This window comes from Pan troglodytes, chromosome 20 (assembly GCF_028858775.2).
Source record: "Pan troglodytes isolate AG18354 chromosome 20, NHGRI_mPanTro3-v2.0_pri, whole genome shotgun sequence".
Taxonomy (NCBI): Eukaryota; Metazoa; Chordata; class Mammalia; order Primates; family Hominidae; genus Pan; species Pan troglodytes.
Window position 1 is genome coordinate 37,851,163 of NC_072418.2, and position 24,543 is coordinate 37,875,705.

At 43.0% G+C, this 24,543-nt stretch overlaps 1 long non-coding RNA gene across 1 annotated transcript; it reads right to left on the reverse strand.

The window, feature by feature from the left end:
• Positions 1-10,737: 10,737 nt before the first annotated feature.
• Positions 10,738-16,992, reverse strand: LOC107969724 (uncharacterized). The gene is made up of 2 exons (XR_010153575.1): positions 16,906-16,992; positions 10,738-11,474 (listed from the first exon to the last, which is right to left on the reverse strand). It is a non-coding gene; the product is annotated as an uncharacterized LOC107969724 (long non-coding RNA).
• Positions 16,993-24,543: the final 7,551 nt, after the last annotated feature.

The following is a 24,543-nucleotide window of genomic DNA, read 5'->3' on the forward strand; positions in this document are numbered from 1 at the left end:
CCTTCTGAAACTATTCCAAACAATAGAAAAAGAGGGACTTCTCCCTAACTCATTTTATGAGGCCAGCATCATCCTGATTCCAAAATCTGGCAGAGACACACCAGAAAAGAAAATTTCAGGCCAGTATCCCTGATGAACATCGATATGAAAATCCTCAATAAAATACTGGCAAACTGAATCCAGCAGCACATCAAAAAGCTTATCCACCATGATCAAGTTGGCTTCATTCCTGGAATGCAAGGCTGGTTCAACATACACAAATCAATAAATGTAATCCATCACATAAACAGAACCAATGACAAAAACCACATGATTATCTCAATAGATGCGGAAAAGGCCTTTGACAAAATTCATGCTAAAAACTCTCAATGAACTAGGTATTGATGGAACATATCTCAAAATGATAAGAGCGATTTATGACAAACCCACAGCCAAGTTGAAGTTGCTTATCAGCTTCAGGAGTTTTGGGGCTAAGATGATAGGCTTTTCTAAATATACAATCATGTCTTCTGCAAACAGAGACAATTTGACTTCCTCTCTTCCCATTTGAATACCACTTATTTCTTTATCTTGCCTGATTGCTCTGGCCAGAACATCCAATACTATGTTGACTAGGAGTGGTGAGAGAGGGCATCCTTGTCTTGTGCTAGTTTTCAAAGGGAATGCTTCCAGTTTTTGCCCATTCAGTGTGATACTGGCCCCTCAATCTGTCCCTGGAAGCTGCTGACAGATCACTATAGGGGGCAGAATGGGAGAGAGTGGGGCAAGGATAGGAGGGCCATCTGTTTCCTCCTTCCCACTCTCACCTGTCTGGAAGCACAGCTCTCTGATCACCAGCAAGGCCAGCACAAGCAGTGCCCCCTTCATCGTGTTGTCTACTGGAGTGTTCTGCTCAGGGCAGGGCTTCTGCTGCTTTATAAACAAATGCCCGTGGGCTGGGACCTGGCACATGTGCTTTCCTCACCTGATAAGTAGTGCCCACAGGAAGCCCCTCCCACTCTGTGGAAACAAAGGGCTAAAGATGTTGATCCAGCTGCTGTTGATTCTGCTGCTGGTGGCTTTGGAGAGAAGCAGTTGTACCTTGGCCAAGGAGCAACTGCAGCTGACCTTTCTAAGTGGCACCATTCAGCCCCAAATGCTCTGTTGTCCCACCCCCAACTGTCACCTCTGCTTTCTGGCCACATTCTTCCCCCACCTTTCCTGGCTCCAAAAGTAGCACTCTCCCAAAATTAGGAGATAAAAACCACAGAAGGTCCAAGGACAGGTTTATGCCACTGTAGGTAGCCAAAATACCATGGAGAACCTTCTTTAGGAAAACAGTTTCTTGGCACAAACAAGATGAGATTGTCTATGAAAATTCTAGCAGAAGGAGGCCTGAGAAAGCTCCCAAGGATCAAATGTGGAACAATCTGAGCAATGAAATAAATCACACAGTATGGGATTATAACCCAGAGTATAAAATAGTATAAAATAACATACGGTTGGCCCTTTGTATCCGTGGGTTTCACACCTGTAGGCTCCACATCTGTTCATTCAACTGAGCATAGATTGAAAATACTTGGGGAGTAGGGGAGGGAATTCCACACAATTTCAAAAAGCAAAACTTGAATATATCCCATACTGAGCGCTATGTTGAATCCATGTGAAGGAAGTTGTATGTGGGCATTGCATTAGGAATTATAAGTAATCTAGGAATGACTTAAAAGTGTGCTGGAGGACGTGTGCAGGTTATATGCAAATACTATGCCATTCTATATACGGAACTTGTACACCTGTGGATTTTAGTGTCCATGGGAGGTCCTGGAACCAATCCCCCATAAATCCAAAGGGACAACTACATGTGAGTCTATACTGATAAAAATAAATGATTATGTTCTCACTCATAAGTGGGAGCTAAGCTATGATGATGCAAAGGCATAAGAATGATACAGTGGACATTGGAGACTCAGGGGAAAGGGTGGCAGAGAGGTGAGGGATAAAAGACTATACACTGGGTGCAGTGTACAATGCTTGGGTAATGGGTGCACCAAAATCTCAGAAATCACCACTAAGGAACTTATTCATGTAAACAAACACCACATGTTACCCAAAAACCTATTGAAATAAAAAAAGAAACAAAAAAAAGGGAAGAAAAAAATACAAATAAACGATTGAACAAATAAATAAATGAGGAAGAAAAGACAGATATTCCTTACAGAATAATTCCAAATTATATATATAGATCCTCCCCTTCCTGCTACTGTTTTCCCCATTTCCTACTTTTTTCTTTTTCTTTTTTAGAGACAGGGTCTTCCTCTGTCACCCAGGCTGGAATGCAATTGCATGATCATAGCTCACTGCAGTCTCAACCTCCCAGGCTCTCAAGCAATCCTCCTACCTCAGCCTCCCAAGTAGCTGGGACCACAGTCCACCACACTCTGCTAATTTTGTTATTTTTTAAGAGACAGGGTCTCACTATGTTGCCCAGGCTGGCCTTGAACTCCTGGGCCCAAGGGATCCTCCTGCCTCTGCCTCCCAAAGTGCTGGTATTGTACACTTGAGCCACCACACCTGGCCACCCTACTCTTGTCTTCAGAAACATCTAGCCACCATCAGGCTTACTGCCCTCCCACCTTGAGTATGTGCTGAATGTTTCCCAAGAAAATAGTAGGGAAAGGGAAAAACAGTAGAGAAAGCCAACACAGATGACACTAATCAAGTGATAAGTGATAACCAGTACCCAGACATTGATGTCACAGGGTCCTGCACTTCCAGGGTGTGTTCCCTAAAACCCTAATCCCAATGTAAGTATTATGAGAAAAAATGCCAAACTCAGCTTGGTGGGCATTTGATGATGTCCACCACCTCAAGACTACCAAGGCCATAAAAAAGCAAGGCAGGACTAAGACAGTGTCACACACCAGAAGACATGATGAACAGCTGACAGCTGGAGCTCATTGCTTGGCACCTGTCAACCAAGAGCCCTTACCAGATGTGAATCCTGTTTTGTATAGGGTTCCAATCAAGGCCAAAAACCTTGCATTCTACCTTTGACTCTGCGGCTTCAGCAAACCTTATTCTGTCACTACTGACTCAGAGAAAAGGTCAGCCAAGAACCTCTAGCCAAAAACTGCCTTATTCTGAACTAACGAAGTACTGAAAACTTTCACTTTATTTAACTAATACAAAGCAATTTAATAAGCAAATATACAGCAAGTATCTGTAAAAGTTCTTGTTCATAGACTCCAGAGGCCAGGCACAGTGACTCACGCCTGATGAGTGTCTCTCCCAGCACTTTGGGAGGCTGAGGTGGGAGGATCGCTTGAGTCCAGAAGTTTGAGATGAGCCTGGGCAAGATGGGGAAACCCCATCTCTACAAAAACTAAAAATAAAAAAGTTAGCCAGGCTTGGTTGTGCACACCTGTGACCCCTGCTACTTGGGAGGCTAAGATGGATGGCTTGAGCCTGAGAGGTTGAGGCTGCAGTGAGCTCTGATTGCACCACTGCAATCCAGCCTGAGCAACAGAAGGAGACTCTGTCTTAAAAAAATAAGAAACCAAAGTAAGTTTTAAAAATATGTAGTTTATAGACTCCAGAGCAATGGGATGTCCCTTCAATTCATCTAACAGACATTTATAGAGCATCTACTTTGTGTTGGTCCTGGTCTGAGCCCTGAGGATGTAGCAGCACATTGGAGCTCCTTATACATCTATGGGTAGGGGGAGATCATCAGCAAATGGCAAGACACAGGCCTTTTCCTGCCCCACTGTGAGACCTGGCACAGGTATAAAAGGGCCTCAAATGGGGCCTGACGAACTTGCCACTGGCACCATGAAGCTGGCTCCTACTTTCGGGCTGCTCTTCACTGCCGTGCTCCTGATCTCCAGGGCAAGTAGGTGCCAGGCTGTGAATGCCTGGGGATGTGGATGCTGGGGCTTTGATGGCATCCAAGGGCAGTTTTGAGCATACATGGAGGGAAAGGGATGTGTGGGCTCTGATGAGTGTCTCTCAAGGGTCTGTCCACGTGTCATTGTGTTCCAGATTGTGACATCTGCCCAGTTGTGAAAAAGGATGTTGATCTCTTCCTGGTGGGAACCCCTGATGAATATGTTGATCATGTGGCACAATACTGAACATCCTCATTAATATTGTCCAGTGCTAGAAAGCTGAAGAACTGTATCAATGGCAAATTGGCAGACGAGGACAAGCAGCATGTGCTCAGTGGGCTGGTGAGTGCAGCTGTGTGTGCCTGCGCCTTAGTCTGGGTGGACGGTCTGCTGGTTCTAGGGCAGTGGGTGGGAGTGCTTATTCTCCTCCCACCAACTTACCATTATGATATGTAATTGAGACTACTGGAAATAGATTTACATGTGAGGTGTGTAGCAACAGTAAAATGTATTTTAATAAAAGGTTATAAGAGGCATAAAAATGTAAATTCTTGCCTAGGGTTAAATAATTGTTTTAAATTAGAAAATATGAAGTTAAAAGTTCAAACAAGTGGTAGAAAGTGTAAAAATAAATCTTGCAAAAATTCTATGTATGAATATATTGACTAAATTCAAAAGGGTATTATATGGTTTTTCTCTAAATTCAGCATTAAAATAAGAGCATGACAAGGTACTCTCCCACCAAGGTCTTTCCCTGGGAATCTGGGAGGAAAAGGAACCTCGTGAATGAGGAGGTAGAGAGGAGGGAGCAGACACCAATGACGCAGGGAAGGGCCAGGAAGGGGGATTCAGCTAGCCCTTGAGCTTGTGGGCTGGCTCTGGCTGTTCAGCTCTATAGGCTAGCCTGGGAACCTCCAGGACCTCCTGTGTCCATGGCACCACTCAACCTCAATTTTAGACCCTTGGCTCTGACCTCCTGGCCTACAGCCTCTCGAGCACATGGGACTCTCCAAACCATGAGCCCTGGGTCTTTCTAATACAGGATTTATTAAGAAATTATTTTTAGGCAGCTAGAAAGGGTAAAAGTTCTCGGTGGAATTTTCCTTTAATAAAAAGCAGCCCCAAACCATTTCTTCTCCAACAGAAAGCAGCCTGATATATATGAAAACTAGGAGCTTTCATATGTAAATGCCAGCAGCAGTACCTGGAAGCCAGGTACATTGAATATAGTGGTTCCTGCTCTCCTTTTCCTTGTCACCGTGTGTGTAGGAATCGTGGGGACCCACCAGGTAGAACCACATTTGCATAATAAAAGAGTAGGGTGGGAAGGCCAGTCTTTTTGCAGGCTATGCAAATGGAACATCTAGTCAAACCAATCCCCTGGGCCCTATGTAAATCAATCACCACCTCCCTAAGCCTCTGCACAAAATCGATTGCATCCTGCTGCAAACTGGAGACCCTCTCTTGGGCGACCTGCTTTCTCAGCATGAGGAAGCCTTTTCTCTCTCTTCTTCTTCTTTGTTTATTAAACTTTCTGCTCCTAAACCCACTCCTCATGTGTATTCGCGTCCTGAATTTTTTTTGACTGAGACAAAGAAACAGGGTATATACCCCAGTCAACCAAGCTGTTTCATCTGGCGGTTCTCATCCAGGATCAGGATCAGAATGGAAGATAGAAACATCGGACTGGTGAGTATGGAGTGAGCCTCAAATCTGCCCTTTAATCTCAAGGCTGTCTTCAAACCAGTTTTTTTTTTTTTTTTCCTCAGAGTTCCTAGCCATCACATGAGGCTGGGAGAAGTCCTAGGGCAACTGAGAATTTCTGTCCAGGGTACAACCTGGCATTATTCAAAGGCTTCGGGACTGAACCCAGCCTCCAACAGCCCATCCAAGTGTTGATCATGGATCTCCAGCTATCCTGTCACAAAATTTTCCTTTCTTTTCTATCTGCAGTCACTATGTCTCCTATCCTCTGTGTGTGCAGTGTGCAGGAAATTTTACAGTTCAGGGAAACAGTTCTGTTAGGAAAGATCAGCAAACACCACGTACAGCAACTCAACAAGCATCTCTATCCTTCCTCTGGCGAGCACATGTTATTTCTAAGCCAACAGCGCCACCTAGTGGACATATAAATCCTCTTCATGTGGCAAATTGCCGGTGTTTTACAGTAACACTGCAGCTTCTCAATTCTTTCTTTTTGCACCGCTAGAAATCAGCTTCTAAGGTCTTTCTGTGAATGGGAAAGCTCCAACTTCAAAAATTAGGAGGAAAATGTCCTTCACAGCCAAATGTTAGCGCCTATACTGTGCCAACAGCAGGAAAAATCACCATTAGGTCCCTACGTTCATTTCTGTCTCCAATGAGAGCAGTACTTAATTAGTAAAGTGATTTTAAGTACAGAGGTTAAACAGAACCATTTTGCTAGGGGTAAATATTTTAGCACAGGCCATAATAGCAGGTAATTTAGCACATTGACTCTGTTAAAGAAGCCTTGCCCAAAGGGGACACAGTCTCTCCAGAGATCCATTTCTTCAGGGAGCCAGGCAGATCACACAGATCGATAAGCTAAGGCAGTGTGGGTAAAGCATGGTTAACCCCATAACTTAGTTCATAAGGTTCCATGACTTGGAGGACCACGCCTACAACAATGGGCAGCACATTTAACACAATGCTGGGACACAGGAACCAAGGAGAGAAAACTGTTGGGGGGACGCTGCCACTGTCTTCCTCTCCACCCTAGGTCACAGTGAAAGGACACCTAGGGAGTAGAAACAGAGGGACAAAAGAACTACAGGGCAAACAAAAATGTTAACAAAATGGCAATAGTAAATGGTAGGAGACTTCCACATGTCGCATTTAATAATAGACAGACCATCTAGACAGACAACCTATAACAGACTTAAACAAAACCATAGAACAAATGGATCTACCAGACACACACAGAACTTTCCTCCCAACAGCAGAAGACATTCTCCTCAAGAATACACATTACAGTCTCCAGGATAGAACACAAGTTAATTCGAAAACAAGTCTTAACAAATTTAAGATCAGAATCATATTCAGTGTCTTTTCTAGCCATGGTGGAATGAAACCAGAAATCAAAACTGGCAAGAAAACAGGGAAGTTTATATATATGTGGAAAAATTCAAAATTTCTTGACACAATTGCTGCACTTCTGACCAAATGGCTCTTGCAGATATTTATAGACTATTTCATCCAACAGCTGCAAAATATTATTTCTTTCCATAAGAACATTTAACAAAGAATGAGTAAGGTTTAGTATTTGATAGGAAAACAGGATGACTATAGTTAATAATCATTTAATTGTATATTTTAAAATAACTGAAAAAGTATAATCAGATTATTTGTAACATAAATAATAAATCCTTCAGGTGATGGATACCCCATTGACTCTTTTTTTTCTCTTTTTTTTTGACAGAGTCTAGCACTGTTGCCTGGGCTGGAGTGCAATGGTGCAATCTTGGCTCACTGCAACCTCCACCTCCTGGGTTCAAATGATCTCCTGCCTCAGCCTCCCAAGTAGCTGGGATTAAAAATACAAAAAATAAAAATTTTTGTATTTTTAGTAGAGACGGGGTTTCACTATGTTGGCCAGGCTGGTCTTGAACTCCTAACCTCGTGATCTGCCTGCGTTGGCCTCCTGAAGTGCTGGGATTACAGGTGTGAGCCACCACACCCAGCCTCCCATTGACTCTTATGTGATTATTATACATCGTTTGCCTGCATGAAAATATCACATCAAGTATCATTTCTGACCACAATGAAGTAACACTATAAATCAAATCAATAACAAGATACATTTTCTAAAATGAACAAATATATAAAAATGAAACAATGAGTAAATAAAGAAATTAAGAAGCAAATTAAAAAACTTTTTGAAGCAAGTTAAAATGGAAATGCCACATACCAAAGCCTGTGTGATCCAGCAAACACAATATTAGCAAGAATTTTGATAATAAATATCTTCATCAAAAATGTAGAAAAAGTTCAAATAAAACCTGCACAACATAACAAAATCTATAGGGTACTGAAAAGGCAATAATAACAAGGTAGTTTAGTAGTAACTACCCACATCAAAAAAAAAAAAAAGAAAGATTTCGAGTAAAACTTAATGCATTTCAAGGAACTAGAAGAGCAAATATAAACCAAACCCAAATTTAGCAGGAGAAAAGATATAATAAAGATCACAGCAGAAATAAATGAAATTGAGACTAAAAAACAGTATAGAAGATCAACAAATGAAGAGTTGGTTTTGTTAAAAGAAAAAAAATCATCAAACCATTAACTAGATTGTGAAAAAAGACCCAACTAAATAAAACCAGAAATGAAATAGTAGACATCACAACTGATACCACGCAAAAACGAAGTATCATTAGAAATTGCTACAAGTAACTATAAGCTAACAAATTAGAAAACGTACCAGAAATGTGTAAATTATTAGACATATAAAATTTACCAAGATTGAACCAAGAAGAAATAGAACTCCTGAATAGAGCAATTACAAGTAATGAGATTGAACCTGTAATAAAATGTCTCCATCAAAGAAAAAACCCAGGCTCCATTTTCTTCCAGAATTGTACAAAATATTTAAGAACTAATACCAATTCTTCAAAAAGTCTTCCAGAAAATTGAAGGGAATGAAATTCTTCCAAACTCATTCTACAAAACCAGCAATACCCTGATGGCAAAACCAGACAAGGACACAGATACATACAGAAAACAACAACAACAACAACTATAGGCCAATATCCATCATCCTCAACAAAATTCTAGCAAACCAACCCCAACAGCACAGCAAAATGATCATTCACCATGATCAAGTGGGAGTTCTCCCAGGAATGCAAGGATGGTTCAAAATACACAAATCAATACATGTGACACATCACATCAACAGAAGGAAGAACAAGAACCATACAGTCATGTAAATAGATGCAGAAAAAGCATCTGATAAAATTCAACAGTGCTTCCTTATAAAAACTCTTAACAAACTGGGTGTAAAAAGAACGTATGCCAATATAATAAATGAAATATATGGCAAACCCACTGCCAACATCATAGTGAATAAGGAAACACTGAAATGTCATTCTCTAAAATCTGGAACAAGAAAAAAAATGGCCACTTTCATCAGTTTTATTCAACATAGTACTGGAAGTCCTAGCCAGAGCAGTTAGGCAACAGAAAGAAATAAAGTGCATCCAGACTGGATAGGAGGATGTCAAACAGTCTCTGCTTGCAGATGACATGGTCTTGTACATAGAAAAACCTAAAAGGACCAACAAAAACTCTTAGAACTGATAAAGAAATTCAGTAAAGGCACAGGATACAAAATCAACATATAAAAATCAGTAGCATTCGTACACATCAGCAACAAATTAGTAAAGGAAGAAATTGAGAAGGCAATCTCATGTAAAATAGCTACCAAAATAAGAATAAATTTAACCAAAGAGGTGAAAGACCTCTACCCAAAAAGCTATAAAATGCTGATGAAAGAAAGTGAAGAGGACATCAAAAGTGAAAAGGCATCCCATGTTCATGACTGGAACAATTAATGTTGTGAAAATGAGCATATCACCAAAAGTGATCTGCAGATTCAATGCAATCCCTGTCAAAATACCAATGACGTCTTCACAGAGGTAGAAAAAACAATCCTAAAATTGGTAAGAAACCACAAATGACTCAGAATAACCAAAGCAATCCTCAGAAAAATGAACTAAGTTGGAGGCATAACACTTCTTGAAGTCAAAATAGATTATATAGCTATGGTTAAAACAAAAACAACACAACAACAAACAGTTGGGCATGGTGGCTCATGCCTGTAATCCCAGCTCTTAGGGAGGCAGAGGCAGGAGGATACCTTGAACCCAGGAGTTCGAGACCTGCCTGGGCAACATAGTGAAACCCTGTTTGCCACGAAAAGGAAAACAAAAGAAAAAAAAACAGTATGATACTGTCATAAAAATAGACACATAGTCAATGGAACTAAATAGCACAGAAATAAGTTCACATATTTACCATCAACAGATTTTCAACAAAAGTGCCAAGAACATTTATTGGGGATTGGACAGTCTTTTCAATAAGTGGTGCTGGGAAAACTGGATATTAATATGCCAAAAATATGAAAGCAGACATCCATCTCTAATCATATTTTTCCTTAAATCAACTCAAAATAGCTTAAAGACTTATACGCAAGAGCTGAAACTATAAAACTACTAGAAGAAAATATGAATAAAAATTTTCAGGACATTGGTCTTGGCAAAGATTTTATGGAGAAAACCCAAAAGCACAGACAACAAAAGCAAAAATAGACAAATGGGATTATATTAAACTAAAAAGCTTCAGCACAGCAAAGGAAACAATCAACAGAGAGAATGCAGGATGGAAAAAAAAATTTGCAAACTATTCATCTGACAAGGGATTCATATCCAGAATATATAAGGAACTCAAATAACTCAACATGGAAAAACACACAAATAATCTGATGTACAAATGGCAAATTAGCTGAAGAAATATCTCTCAAAAGATGGCATACAAATGGTCCAGGTATTTTTCTAGTGGTCAGCATCACCAATCATCAGGGAAATGCAAATCAAAACCACAATGAGATTCATCTTACCTCAGTAGGAATGGCTATTATCAAAATTGCAAAAGATAACAGATGCTAGTGAGGAAGCAAGGAAAAGGGAAACCTTGCATACTGTTGGTGGGGATGTAAATTAGGATAGCCATTATGGAGAATGATATGGAGATTTCTCAAAAAACTAAAAACAGAATTACCACATGGTCGAGCAATACAATTACTGAGTATACATCCAAAAAAAAAAAAAGAAAGAAAATTAGTATATCAAAGACATATCTGCACTCTAATATTTATTGGAGTACTATTCACAGCCAAGATTTGGAATCAATCTCAGTGTCCATCAACAAGTGAAAGGATGAAGAAAATACAGTATATATATGCGATGAAATACTGTTTAGCCATTAAAAAATCACAAAGTTCTGTTATTTGCATCAACATGGATGAATTTGGAGCCATTGTGTTAAGTGAAATAAGCCAGGCACAGAAAGATAAATGCTGTTATGTTCTCATTCATACACGGAAGCTAAAAAAGTTGAACTCATAGAAGGAAAGTGATTACTGATACAAAATGCAACTAACTAGATGGGAGGAATAAGTTCTAGGGTTCTATAGCACTATAGGATGAGTGTAATTAACAATGTATTGTTAAAGTACTGATAATTCTAGTAATGTTGTAGGATACGAAATACACATACGAAAATCAGAGACATTTCTATACACTGATAATGAACTATCCAAAAAGGAAAATAAGAAAACAATTACATTTGCAGTAACAACAAAAAGAATAAAATGCTTCAAAATAAACTTAGCCAAAGAGGTGAAATACTTGCACACTGAAGACTATAAAACATTGGTAAAGAAAATTAAAGAAGACATATATCAGATTCTATGAATCCCAATGGCATTTTTTATAGAAACAGGAAAATAATCTTAAAATGTTTATAGAATCGCAAAGAAGCCCAAAAAGTGAAAACAATCCTGAGTGAGAAGATGAAGCTGGAGGTATCAACCTAAAAAATGAGAGAAAACATTTGTAAACCATATATTTGATAAGGGGTTAATATCCAAACTATATAATTACCTCATACAACTCAATGCAAAAAATAATCCAATTAAAAATGGGCAAAGACCTGTGTAGGCATTTTTCCTAAAAAGACATACAAATGGCCAATAGCTGCATGAAAAGATGTTCACCATCACGAATCATCAGGGAAATGCCAATCAAAACCACAAGATACCATCTCACACACATTAGCACGGCTTCTACCAAAAAGAAATTATAAGTGTTTGCAAAGATGTAAAGAAATTGAAACCCTTGTGCACTATTGGTAGAAATATAAAATGGTACAGCCTTTATGAAAAACAGAATGGAGCTTTCTCAAAAAATTAAAAATAGGCTGAGTGCATTGGCTCACACCTGTAATCCCAGCATTTTGGGAGGCCGAGGTGGGCAGATCAGCTGAGATCAGGAGTTTGAGACCAGCCTGGCCAACATGGTGAAACTCTGTCTCTACTAAAAATACAAAAATTAGCCAGGCATGGTGGTGTGTGCCTGTAATCCCAGCTGCTCGGGAGGCTGAGACAGAAGAATCACTTGAACCCGGGAGGCAAAGTTTGCAGTGAGCCAAGATCACACCATTGCACTCCAGCCTGGGCGATAGAACAAGACTCTGTCTCAAAAAAAAAAAAATTAAAAATAGAACTACTGTATGATCCAGAAATCCCACTTCTATGTATATATCCAAAAAAAAAAAGATCAGTAGATTGGCACCCCAAGGTTCATTGTGGCATTATTCACAGTCACCAAGATAGGGAAAGAACCTAAATGTCTGTCAATGGATGAATGGATAAAGAAAATGTGATATATACAAAAGCTATCTATCTATCTGTCTATTATCTATCTATCTATCTATCTATCTATCTATCTATCTATCTATCATCTGTGTTTTACAAAATATACAATGGAATACTATTCAGCCTTTTAAAAAAGAGGGAAATCCTGCTACTTTCAACAACATGGATGAACCTGGAGGACATTAGTGAAATAAGCTAGACACAGAAAGACAAATCCTGCATGATCTCACTTCTATGTGAAATCTAAAATGATAAAACTCATAGAATCAGACAGTAGAATTGTAGTTGCCTGGGGCCACAAAGTGGTGGTGGGTGGGATGAGTGAGAAGTTGTCAGTCAAACGGTACAAAGTTTCAGCTATGCAAGATGCATGAGCTCTGGAGATCTAATGGGCAGCATGGTGACCATGATTAATAATACTGTATTGTATAGAGGAATCCCCTTTATCCTCAGGGGATACATTCTATAACTCTCTGTGAATGCCTGAACCCATGCATAGTACTGAACCTTGTATACAATATACTATGCTTTTTTCCTATGCGTCCATACCTATCATAGAGTTTAGTTTATAAATCCAACTGAGTAAGAAATTAACAGGAACTAATTATAAAATAGAACAATTGTACCAATATACTGTAGTAAAATTTATATGAATCTGATCAGTGTCTCTCTCTGAAAATGTCTTATTGTACTGCCTCACCAATGTTTGGACTCTGGTTGACTATGAGTAACTGAAACTGCAGAAAGCAAAACTGTGAAAAAGGGAGGAGCCATCATACTTGAAATTTGCTAAAAATTTTTATCTTAAGTGTCCTCACCAGCAAAAAACAAACAAACAAAAAAAACCTGTTTTCTACCCCTCAAAAAATTTCTTCTGCTGTTCCTTTGTACTCAAATAATCTCCTCACCCTTAATCATTAGTGGCCACTGGTGTGCTCTTATCCCTATAGCTTTACTTTTTCCAGAATTGCTAATAAGTAAAACCATGCAATATGTAGCCTTTGAGTCTGGCTGACTTCAATACCTTTTTGTTTTAAAATTCTAAATATAATCAAATCTATGATGAATATGTTAATTACCTTGAGTATGGTGGTCACTTCACCCTGTAAATATATATCAAATTATAAAGCCATACATTTTAAATATACACAATTCCTATTTGTCAATTATACCAATAAAGCCAGAGGTAAAAAAGAAATCTTATTATCTAGTTACTATATAAACATATATTAAATATATTGCCACATAAAAACCTGATTATTTTTTATTTTTTATTTTTTTATCTCTTTTTTTATTATTATTATACTTTAAGTTTTAGGGTACATGTGCACAACATGCAGGTTTGTTACATATGTATACATGTGCCATGTTGGTGTGCTGCACCCATTAACTCGTCATTTAGCATTAGGTATATCTCCTAATGCTATCCCTCCCCCCTCCCCCTACCCCACAACAGTCCCCGGTATGTGATGTTCCCCTTCCTGTGTCCATGTGAAGAACCTGATTTTTAAAAAATAAATTGGGTAATCTTATTTCCAGCAATTAAAACATCTGAAAAAATGAGTATTAATAAAGATAATTGATACCTTTAGTATTTTAAGATTATAGGTAGAATTTGTCAATGAGGAAATTATTGAAAGAAGCCAGACTCAAAAAGCTACATAGTACATGATTTCATTGATAAGCAGTTCTGGAAAAAGCAAGGCCATTGGAATGAGGAACAAGCTGGTGGCCACTCAGGATTAAGGGCAAGGAGACCACCTGACTACAAAAGCACAGCACAAGGAGCGTCTGAAGTTAGGAAACATCTCTACTGTTGTGGAAGTGCCTACGACTCCAGACACCCATACGAAACCTACATAAGACAGAGTTCTCAAAACTCACGGAAATGCACATCAAAAAGAGTGAGTTTGCTGTATGTAAATTTTTTAACATTTGAAACTCAAAAAAAGGTATGAAGTATTCATACTCATAAGACCAATGAACCTGAAAGATTATAAGTTCTGTGAAGGAAATCAGATCAAAAACAGTGCATGCTCTATGAGTCCATGTACATGAAGTGCTGGAAAATGCAAGCTAATCTATACTGACAGAAACCAAATCAGTGGTTGCCCAGAGAGAAGGAAGGGGACAAGAAGAGGCAGGAGAGAGGCACTTAAAGAGGCACAAGAAAACTTTCACAAGGGATAAATCTGTTCATATTTTGATTGTGGTGATGATTTTTCTGGTTTTCACAACTGTCAGAAGTTACAAATTGTACATTTTAGATATACATGCTTCTTATATGTCATTTATACTTCATTAAAGCTGTTAAAATAAAAAAATTAAATAAACATATATAAGATTTAAAAATACAATTAGGAAAAACTTAATAGAATAAGGCATGTAATAATGGAGGAATATGCATTTTTAATTGCATGTGGATGATTAATAAAAACGACCACTTATTAGAACATAAAGTAGCTCTCAACAAATTTCAAAGGATTTTAAAATTTCCAGAGGATATAATTTGATCTCAATGCAATTTTCATAGAAATCAATAACAAAAAGTGATTGCAAACTCTTCATATTTATGGAAATTAATGATTCAATTGGCTCACTTTTACTGTCACAAATAACCTGAAAATTCAATAGATTAAAATGACAATCATTGATGATGATGACAATCATTGATCCCTCATGTGCTGTGGGTTGGCTGTGTGATATCCTACCTTGTTTTAACCTGAAATTGACTCTCCCTTAGCTGAGAGAGCCGGACAGACTCCATTTTGGCTCCTTCACTTGCAGCCCCTTACCCACCCCCCTTTCTTCAAGGACTTAACTTGTGCAAGCTGACTCCCAGCACATCAAAGAATGCAATTACTGATAAGATACTGTGGCAAGCTATATCCGCAGTTCCCAGGAATTCACCCGGTTGATAGTACCCAAAGCCCCCGCGTCTGTGTCCGGTTGATGGTACCCAAAGCCCCTGCGTCTATCACCTCGTGATAGATTTAAAGCCCCTGCACCTGGAACTGTTTGTTTTCCTGTAACCATTTATCCTCTTAACTTTTTTGCCTGTTTTACTTCTGTAAAATTGCTTCAGCTAGGCTCCCCCTCCCCTTTCCAAACCAAAGTGTAAAAGAAAATCTAGCCCCTTCTTCAGGGCCAAGAGAATTTTGAGCGCTAGCTGTCTCTCGGTCGTCAGCAATAAAAGGAGTCCTGAATTAGTCTCAGAGTGTGGCGTTTCTCTACAACTCACCTGGTTACAACATTTGGAGGCCCCAGTGAGATTTCACCACTGGGTGAGTGCTGGACTCGTTCTGGGCTACCCCCAACAGATGGCGGGCTTATAGGGGAGGCGCCACCTGAAGATGTTCCAGGGCCCTGTAGGCCACTGTCTTCTGGAGGGGAATGGATCGACTGCCAGTGTATGCCCACCAAATTCAACTCCTGAGTCCTCAGTCTCTGGTCCCAGGAAGGTGAGTCAGATCTGACTTTGTTTTTCTGGGAGGGAAACAGCCGTGACGAGGGCCCTCCCTCAGACTCTGTCTACGTTCCAGGATGCTGGAGGACAGAGTCCTGGTTTCTGTCAGGCTTCTCTGTTAAGACTAGTCTGTGTGTCTGTCTGTCTCTCTCTCTCCCTCTCTCTCTCTCCCTCTCTCCCTCTCTCCCTTCTCTTTCTCTCTCTCTCTCTCTTTTATCTCTTCTCCTTCTCCTGTTCAGGTCTCTAGGAGACCTCTGTTTTAGAACAGGAATAAGAATTGTAATAAACTCTGTGTGAGTGAGTGAGTGAATGTGGAGTTCAAGGGCTTGCGCTTGAATTTCCAGTTTGTAGCTCCATGGTGAAAGCTATGGAGTTCGAGTGGGCCCTCACCTGCAGTTCCATGGCGACCTCATAAGGCTTAGGGCAGCATCAGGCATAGCTCGATCCGAGCTGGGGGTTTACACCGGCCTGCCAATGCCAAAAGGAGCCTAAGTCCTCTCCTGGGGAGTGGCCAGGCGGGCATCTGACTGATCCCATCATGGGACCCCCTCCCCTTGTCTGTCTATAAAAATTGCTATACTAATTTATATACCCCAGTGTCTATTTTTCTGTTTGGTCTGTCTAAATTTCGTATGTCAGGTCGCTGATACTGCCCATGGCGATTGGACAAGGACTCTTCAAAGTCCTCGGTACAGATTTCCTATCCTGGGAGGAAAAATCTCCCATTAGTCATTTTGGCTGCCCATCCCAGTCCTGCCTTTTCTGTCAGAAACAAATCAGGTGTTGTTATGGGGAGGGGTGTGAGAAACATTCGCCCGTTTGGGATTTCTGGCACCATAAAGGTTGCTGGCATTTGGATTGCCATACCCCATGCCCCAATGACTGGACCACCTCCTCCTTAGACCAGTGGTGGATTCAAAATAGCCACCCCGCAGACCTCCTTGCTCACCTTTTCTGTCACCCCATAACTTTTCCTGTGCCCTTGGATAAGGCACTGTGCAGAGAAACCTATGCCCGTGCTGCTTTACTCCGTCTGCACCCTTATTCTGTTCCTCTGTGGCTACTCTCCTACCTTAGGAAAGATCTGAGTGGCCCCTTTCCTCCTCATCCCCATCCCTTACCTCACATATCTTGTTTTTCTGTGTCACAGCCAGTCCAGTGCCTCCAAGAGTTGGCTCTGCTCTCCCTCCTAAAACCCTTAAAAGAAAAGGCCAGGTTTGAACTTTTTGCCTTCGAATCGTGGAGACACCAAAAATATTTGGGCTATACGTCAAAGAGGAGAGGGGGATCACATAGGTCCCACTGGCCTCGGACCCACCTCTTGTCCTCCCCCTAGATCTGAAAGATTAAAGAGACAGACCTTATGTGGCAAGAAGTGTTGGCTGTAATTGATTTCCTACTTCTTCTGGTTAGAATACTTTTGTTCTTCCGATATTACAGCCCCCCAGGCCGTGAATTTCTCTGTCCATGCTGGGTTTAATATTTCTGCTCAAACCTTGTTAAATTGCCTCCAGAATGGGAAACTCTTCTTCCCGGCCTCATAAAGATTGGAGCCCTCTCTAATGTATGTTACAAAATTTCTCCCTGGGCTTCTCAGAGGATTATGGGGTCTGCCTTAAAAAAGGCAAACTCCTGACACTCTGTGAAGTAGAATGGCCACAGTTTGGAACCGGGTGGCCCCCAGAAGGGTCACTGAATCTCACAGCTGTTCAGGCTGTGTGGCGGGTCGTTGCTGGAACTCCCAGTCACCCCGATCAGTTTCCCTACATTGATCAATGGCTGAGCTTGGTCTGGAGCCCTCTCACTTGGCTCCGCTCATGTGCCATTCATAATCTTACCTCCAAGGTCCTTTTGAGCCAGGCCTCACTGTCATCCCAACCCTTGGCCCCCTCGGCTCCTCCTGTACTGCCTCCTTCTGAAGAAGAGGAAAGTTTTTCTCACGCATTTCTGCTGCCTTATAACCTTCCTGCTCCCTCAGAATCTTCCCTAGTCTCCTCGACTACATCTCCTTTGGGCTCTCCGCCTATTGCCTCCTGATTGCGGCTGCGGCAGGAGGAGGTAGCCCCCTCCTCCTGCTGAGAGAGGCACAAATCCCTCCGGGTGATGAGCGCTCAGCTCCATTCTTGGTTTATGTCCCTTTCTTTACTTCTGACCTGTACAACTGGAAGGCTCATAATCCCCCCTTCTCTGAAAAACCCCAGGTCTTGACCTCATTGATGGAGTCCGTGCTCCAGACCCACCAGCCCACCTGGGATGACTGTTAATGGCTCCTTTTAACTCTTTTCACCTCTGAAGAGAGGGAACGTATCCGAAGAGAAGCTAACTTGTTACAGTAGCTGCAGTCTCTCCAACAGGTACAAGACAGCATCCAGCTGCTTGTCCAAGGAGCACATCCCAATGCAGTTCCTGACCAGATGGGGCTCTGCCACTCTTTCCAGCTGGGTGACCTGGAGTATGTTAAAAAGTTCCAGAAGGAAGGACTCACTCCTGCCTGGAAAGGACCTCATACCGTCATCCTCACCATGCCAACAACTCTGAAAGTAGACAGCATTCCGGCTGGATTCATCACTCTCGCATCAAGAAGACCAACAAAGCCCAGCAAGAAACATGGGTCCCCAAGCCTGGGACAGGCCCCTTAAAACTGCGCCTAAGTTGAGTGAAGCCATTAGATTAATTCTTTACCTCTTTTGTTTCCACCTGTCATGCCCTCTGCTCCTTCCTACTCTTTTCTCCTTCTTTCACGACAGGACTGTGTTTGCAAACACCACCTGGAAGGCAGGAACCTCTGAGGAAGTCTTTTTTGCACTAAAGAAGGGGCTAGATTTTCTTTTATAATTTGGTTTAGAAAGGGGAGGGGGAGCCTAGCTGAAGCAATTTTACAGAAGTAAAACAGGCAAAAAAGTTAAAAGGATAAATGGTTACAGGAAAGAAAAACAGTTCCAGATGGCTAGCCATCTCTCGGTCACCAGCAATAAAAGGACTCCTGAATTAGTCTCAGAGTGTGGCGTTTCTCTACAACTCACTCGGTTACAACAGCTGGTGTTTCAGCTGATATAAGCTGGGCTTGGCTAGATAGTGAACACTCAATCTGTGGGCCTGATAGGACTTGACCCCTCCTGTAGGTTGGGCTCAAATCTGATCCACATCTATTCATTCAGGGGCTAACACCTAAGAACCAGCACTTCTAGGGGAAAGGTCCTCTCTTAGTGACCACAGGAATGTGGGAAGGAAAGACTAACTGCATGGTCCTATTGAAGCAATTAACTGCCTATTGTCTGCTAACATCCCATTGTCCAAATCTAGGGACAGCAATGGAGTGAGGGGACTTGGGGGACTGCACCTGAACTGGGAGGGCAGTGAGTGGAGTATGGACACCGAGTGACTACATGATTAGGATCATGTAGAAGACTGTGTGGCAATTTAGCGGCACAAAGTAAATGTTGTGGAACATTAACTTAATCTACTACCAACTGAAAAACTTATGGGGAGGGAGACATTAAAAAGAAAAATGGAAAAGACACAAATAATGAATAAATTAAAAAGGATACCACCTTAAAGATCTTTCAGCCATTAAAATAAGAGTATATTCAGGAGGCTGAGGTGGGAGCATTGCTTGAGCCCAGGAACTTGAGGCTGCAGTGAGTTATCATCACACCTGTGAATAGCTCCTGCATTCCAGCCTGGGCAATATAGTGACAGTTTATCTGTTAAAAATAAAGTAATAAAACATTTTAAATAGGATACTATGGAAACTTTATGTTTACTTTTAAAATTAGGTGAGACTTTTAAATTCCAAGAAAAACATTCAAATACTGACATGAGAAGATAGAGAAACCCTGAATATTCCTTATGGGTGAACTGTGAACAGGAGGCCTAGGCTCTCTCCTATATTCAATCCTAGGAAGATGATGTTGCTTTTATTTTCCTCCTGCACTGTTTCCTTAGAATGGACTTAGATCAATGAGAAATGCTGCATTTCAGGCATTGTTTATTGTGAAAGCTTTGCCTGGGGAACTGCACCTGAACTGGGAAGGCAGTGAGTGGCGTATGGACACTGAATGATGACATGATTGGGATCATGTAAGAGACTGTCAGGAAAGCAAGGTTTTCCTAAACTAACATGGACATGGAGGTGTCCTCCAATTTGTAAGATGTTCTGGATCAGACAGTGATACATGAACATTTCAAGGTGAACCTCATGCACATTAACTTTAATTCCCATATAGCTATGCTACTGAATGGTGGTGTGAAATGTTAGACTGCTGCTGCTGGACATCTCTCACCCCACCAATAACACTGAAAATGCTGAACATGCTTTTTCTTTGTCCTTTCATAAATCTACGTTAATTTAGAGTCAAGTGAATGCCTATTGTGTTGGTGAGTTTTATTGCCCATAAGAATTTGCAACTGTTGCTGGTGGCCATGCAGTCCTCTAATTGTCTATGAAACCAAATTAAAATTTTAAAAGCTTTTGCAAAGAAAATCCCAGGCAGATGACTTTTTCTGGAAAGTTCTAGCAAATACTTAAGGAGGAAACCACTCCAATCTTATACAAATTCTTCCAAAGAATAAATAATGATGGTACCTTGTCTGTATCGGTCAGTGTTCCTGCAGGAAAGAAATGGCAAACTCACACTGGACACCTGAGGAGAGTTTAATGAATGGCTCTTGAATCTGGTGTGAGCAAAGTCAAGGGAAGTCTATAAGAAAACCCCTGGCCAGCTGCGGTGGCTCACGTCTGTAATCCCAGCACTTTGGGAGGCCGAGGAGGGCAGATCACCTGAGGTCAGGAGTTCGAGACCATATTAGTCAGACATGGTGAAATCCTGTCCTAAAAATACAAAAATTAGCCGGGCATGTTGGTGGGCACCTGTAGTCCCAGCTACTCGGGAGGCTGAGACGGGAGAATTGCTTGAACCTGGGAGGCGGAGATTGCAGTGAATCAAGATCATGCCACTGCACTCAAGGCTGGGCGACAGAGCAAGACTCTGTCAAAAAAAAAAAATCCAAGTCTAGAGAAAGCAAAATACCCAAAGGGAGACAAAGAAAAAGAGCTGTTCCAAGGATGCAGTGAGACCTGCAACTGCAGGAGAGGTCAAGCTCATGGGACCTTTGGCCATCAGTAGAGGGAAACAGCCACTGCCAACCTGCAGCCCTAAGGGAAGTCAGCTGGGAGCAAATCACTTCATCTCACTCTCTTCTTCCTTCCCATATGTCCTGCCATATCTCCAATGTGTCAACACCCCCCCAAAAAAGGGCAAGGTAGCCCAATGATGCAATCCAGAAAAGGCCATGTTCTGGTATACGGAACAGGTTGTGGAAAGGGTAGCCTAGATTTCGTAGAATAAATGGAAATCACCACTATATTCCTCAGTTCATTTAATGAGGCTGCTATAATCCTGACAGTGAAATCCAACCACTCAGGGACATAGACAAAACTTTCCACACAAGATATTGGCAAAGTCAATGAGATTATATATAAAATAATACTACATGCTGATTAAGGCAGATCTATACCAGAAAAGCAAGCCAGGTTTCATATTAAAAAATCATTTGATATACTTTAAAACATTAACAGAACTAAGAAAAAAAACATATGCACATTTCATTAAACGTAAATAAGATGTATTATAATATTCGTCATCTTTCCTTGTTTAAAAAATGTTCTCAGGCCGGGTGCGGTGGCTCACACCTGTAATCACAGCACTTTTGGAGGCCAAGGTGGGTGGATCACTGGAGGTCAGGAGTTGGAGATCAGCCTGGCCAACATGGTGAAATCCCGCCTCTACTGAAAATACAAAAATTAGCCAGGCGTGGTGGTGTGTGATGGTAGTCCCAGCTACTCCACAGGCTGAGACAGGAGAATCACTTGAACCCAGGAGGCACAGGTTGGAGTGAGCTGAGATCGTGCCACTGCACTCCAGCCTAGGAGACAGAGAGAGACTCCGTCTCAAAAAAAAAAAAAAAAAAAAGAAATTAAAAAAAATAAAATAGAAATAGAATAATATAGCCTTAATCTAACAAAGAGCATCTACCAAAAATTCCTAAAGTAAACTTCCTATTTAATGGTGAAATATCAAAAGCTATCCTTTTGAATCTGGATGAAGCGTATCCAGAAAAGAAGGAAAGAATAGAGCAAGGAGGAAGAGACAGGAGAGGACAGCGGGGAAAAGGAGGGAGTGTGAGCTGCATCCGTGTAACCTGCCTGCCCCAGCTCCTCCACAGCCAGGCTGTCCTCCCCACCCACCCCGCCCCTCCACCATGGGTCTCTCTGCTATGGGACCACTCCCCGCTCAGCAGGCTCTCGAGCTCCAGCCCCTCTCCAGGAAATCTCATCTCCCAAAACCCTGCCCAGAACTCTAAAGTGAAGCCAGAGTTGAGGGAGCTCCTCCTCCAGTGTCAACCTGGCTCCCACCTCCCAGTGTGGGAGAAAAGCAAAGCGGCTGAGCTGGGAGGAGTGCAGGCTTTGGGGACAGGCCATTCTCCAGGTGTCAGCCTGGCCGCAGCGCCAATGGTGCCTGGCAGAGAACCACAGGGCTCAGTAAGCAGAGGCCACGCAAGCCCTAAGGTCAGATTTGAGTAGGAGCCAGTGTGGCCAGGTGGGCAGGGGGCCTGGTTGAGGTGACCAGAAATCCCATCAGCACCACTGGGTCTCTTAGAAGATACTCAAGTTCCCAAAACAACTGGGGGTTAGAGGCAGGGGATTAGTCAGACCTCACCTTGGACAGCAGCCCCAGCCCTGTCTCAGCCCCAGGGACACCAGGGCATGGGGCTGTCACAAGGAAGCTGGCTGAAGGCCAGGTGCCTCTGCCTTGACTGAGGGACACGGCTCAGGTCAGTTTGCTCCATGACTCCTGGGACCCTACAGACCCCACTCCGTGTTCTCCTGCAGCCCAGTGCACAGCACGCTGCTCTGCTGTGCCAGGTTGTGTTGTGTTGAGTTGTGCTGTGTCATGTGCTGTGTCACTGTTCCTGCAGACTCCCTGTCCGGGAGCTCTAGGAAGCCTCAGCCCCGAGTCAGCCTCAGGCAAGGCCTGCATCCCTGCTGCCTCCGCTTCCCTGGCTCAGCCTTGAAGCTCCCGCTGACCCCTCTGCCACTCACCAACCACCCATCACCCCCTACTTAGAGGCCAGGAAGCAGCAGGGGCCGTTTCCCCCTTCTCTTCACCCTTTCTCTCTTCCCTCCATTCTCCAGGATATACAACTCCAACAGAAACCAGAAATCCTGCAAATGCCCTGACCCACCCACCGACCCCAGGGCACCTCCTGCCCAGGTATTTGGCACAGGGGACGCCCTCACACCGACCCCATCATGTGCCCTCGTGGCACCGAGGCTGTAGCATGGGATGCCTGTCTGGCCCTGGACCTGCCCTGGGCCCTGCCCTCTGCCACCGCTCACAGGACAAACCCAAACAATTGCTGTCCTCCCTCTGAAATGGTGGTCATGGGGGTGCAGGGAAGGCCTCATGTCCCTCCTGTGCCCAGGCCCCTCACCCCAACACTCTGGCTGGCTGCATCTGCTGCCCAGAGCCCTTGGTCACCAGGCGTGCAGCCTGGACCATGCTGATGGCAAGGGAGGCCCTTCCTAAGCCTAGAGGTGGTCTAAACCTTCATGGAACTGCTGGTCACGGTGCCAGCCAGAGTCCCAGGTGACGCTGAGATAGCTCAAAGTGGTGCATGGGAGATGTCTGATATCAACCCTCTCCTGGAGGTAGATGATGTCTCCAGCCTGGTGACTTCCCTGGCCTCCAGCCACCACCACCCCCAGTGTCCCCAAGGCTGAAGGTGCAAGCTTGCCCTGGCCCTGGCATAGAAAGTGCACGATCTGGTCATGTCATGCAGGTGAGGATACTTGTGTGCCAGGTAACCTCAGGCAGGCATGGTGGCGCTTGTGGGGCAATCCTGTAACCTGCAGTGTGGTGGGTGGGATGGGTGTGTGTGACACAGGCAGGAACTACTCCTGATGGCAGTTGACCCACATGTGTACTGGGTGGGTGCCAATGGGAGTAGCAGGTGAGTGGCTGAGCACAGGCAGGTGAATGAGTGACAGCTACACAAACCCCACCACTGAGCACGTCCCTCCCAGGGCAAAGCAGATCAGATCACAGGCCCAGCCCTGGGAGGCCCAGAGGAGCCTCAGGTCCTCAGGAAGCCTCCTGGCCCTCTTCGCCCTAGGAGGACCCCCCGCCCCAAGCCGGCTCCAGCTGTAGCTGTGGGCGTGGGAGGGAGACAGAGCGCTCTGGCGGCCAGAGAAGGAAGGAAGATGGAGGGAGGGCGGACTTCTGCTCCCTGACGCTGCTGCTAGGCCCCCTGCGGCCCTCCTGGAGCCCACACCTTTCAGCTGCACTCTCCCAGCCTTCGTCCCCAGGACGAAGCCCACTAAGCCAGTGCTTTTCCACTGCAGCTGGCTGTTCCGCTTGGGGAGGGTTCCCAGATTGTGCAAAGTGAGGAAGGGTCCCCTGTCCCTGCCCCGCAGGGCCCCCACTCCAGGCCTCCCCCATCTCTCCCTGTCTCTCTCAGAGGTAGAGGCAGCATTAAATTAAAATTTAATTAAAATATTAAAAATAAAGTAAAAAATTCAAATATACACCAACAGTAGACTGTCTGGCTTGCATACAAAGAAGGCCATTGCCCCTTTGGGTGAGCCGGGCAAGGTCTGGGTCTAAGAAGCGCCTCTGGTGAGAAGCGGTTGTCGGGCTCTGATGGCTGCGGGAGTGACTCCTCCCAGGATGAGGGTCTCTGTCCTCTCAGTGCTCACT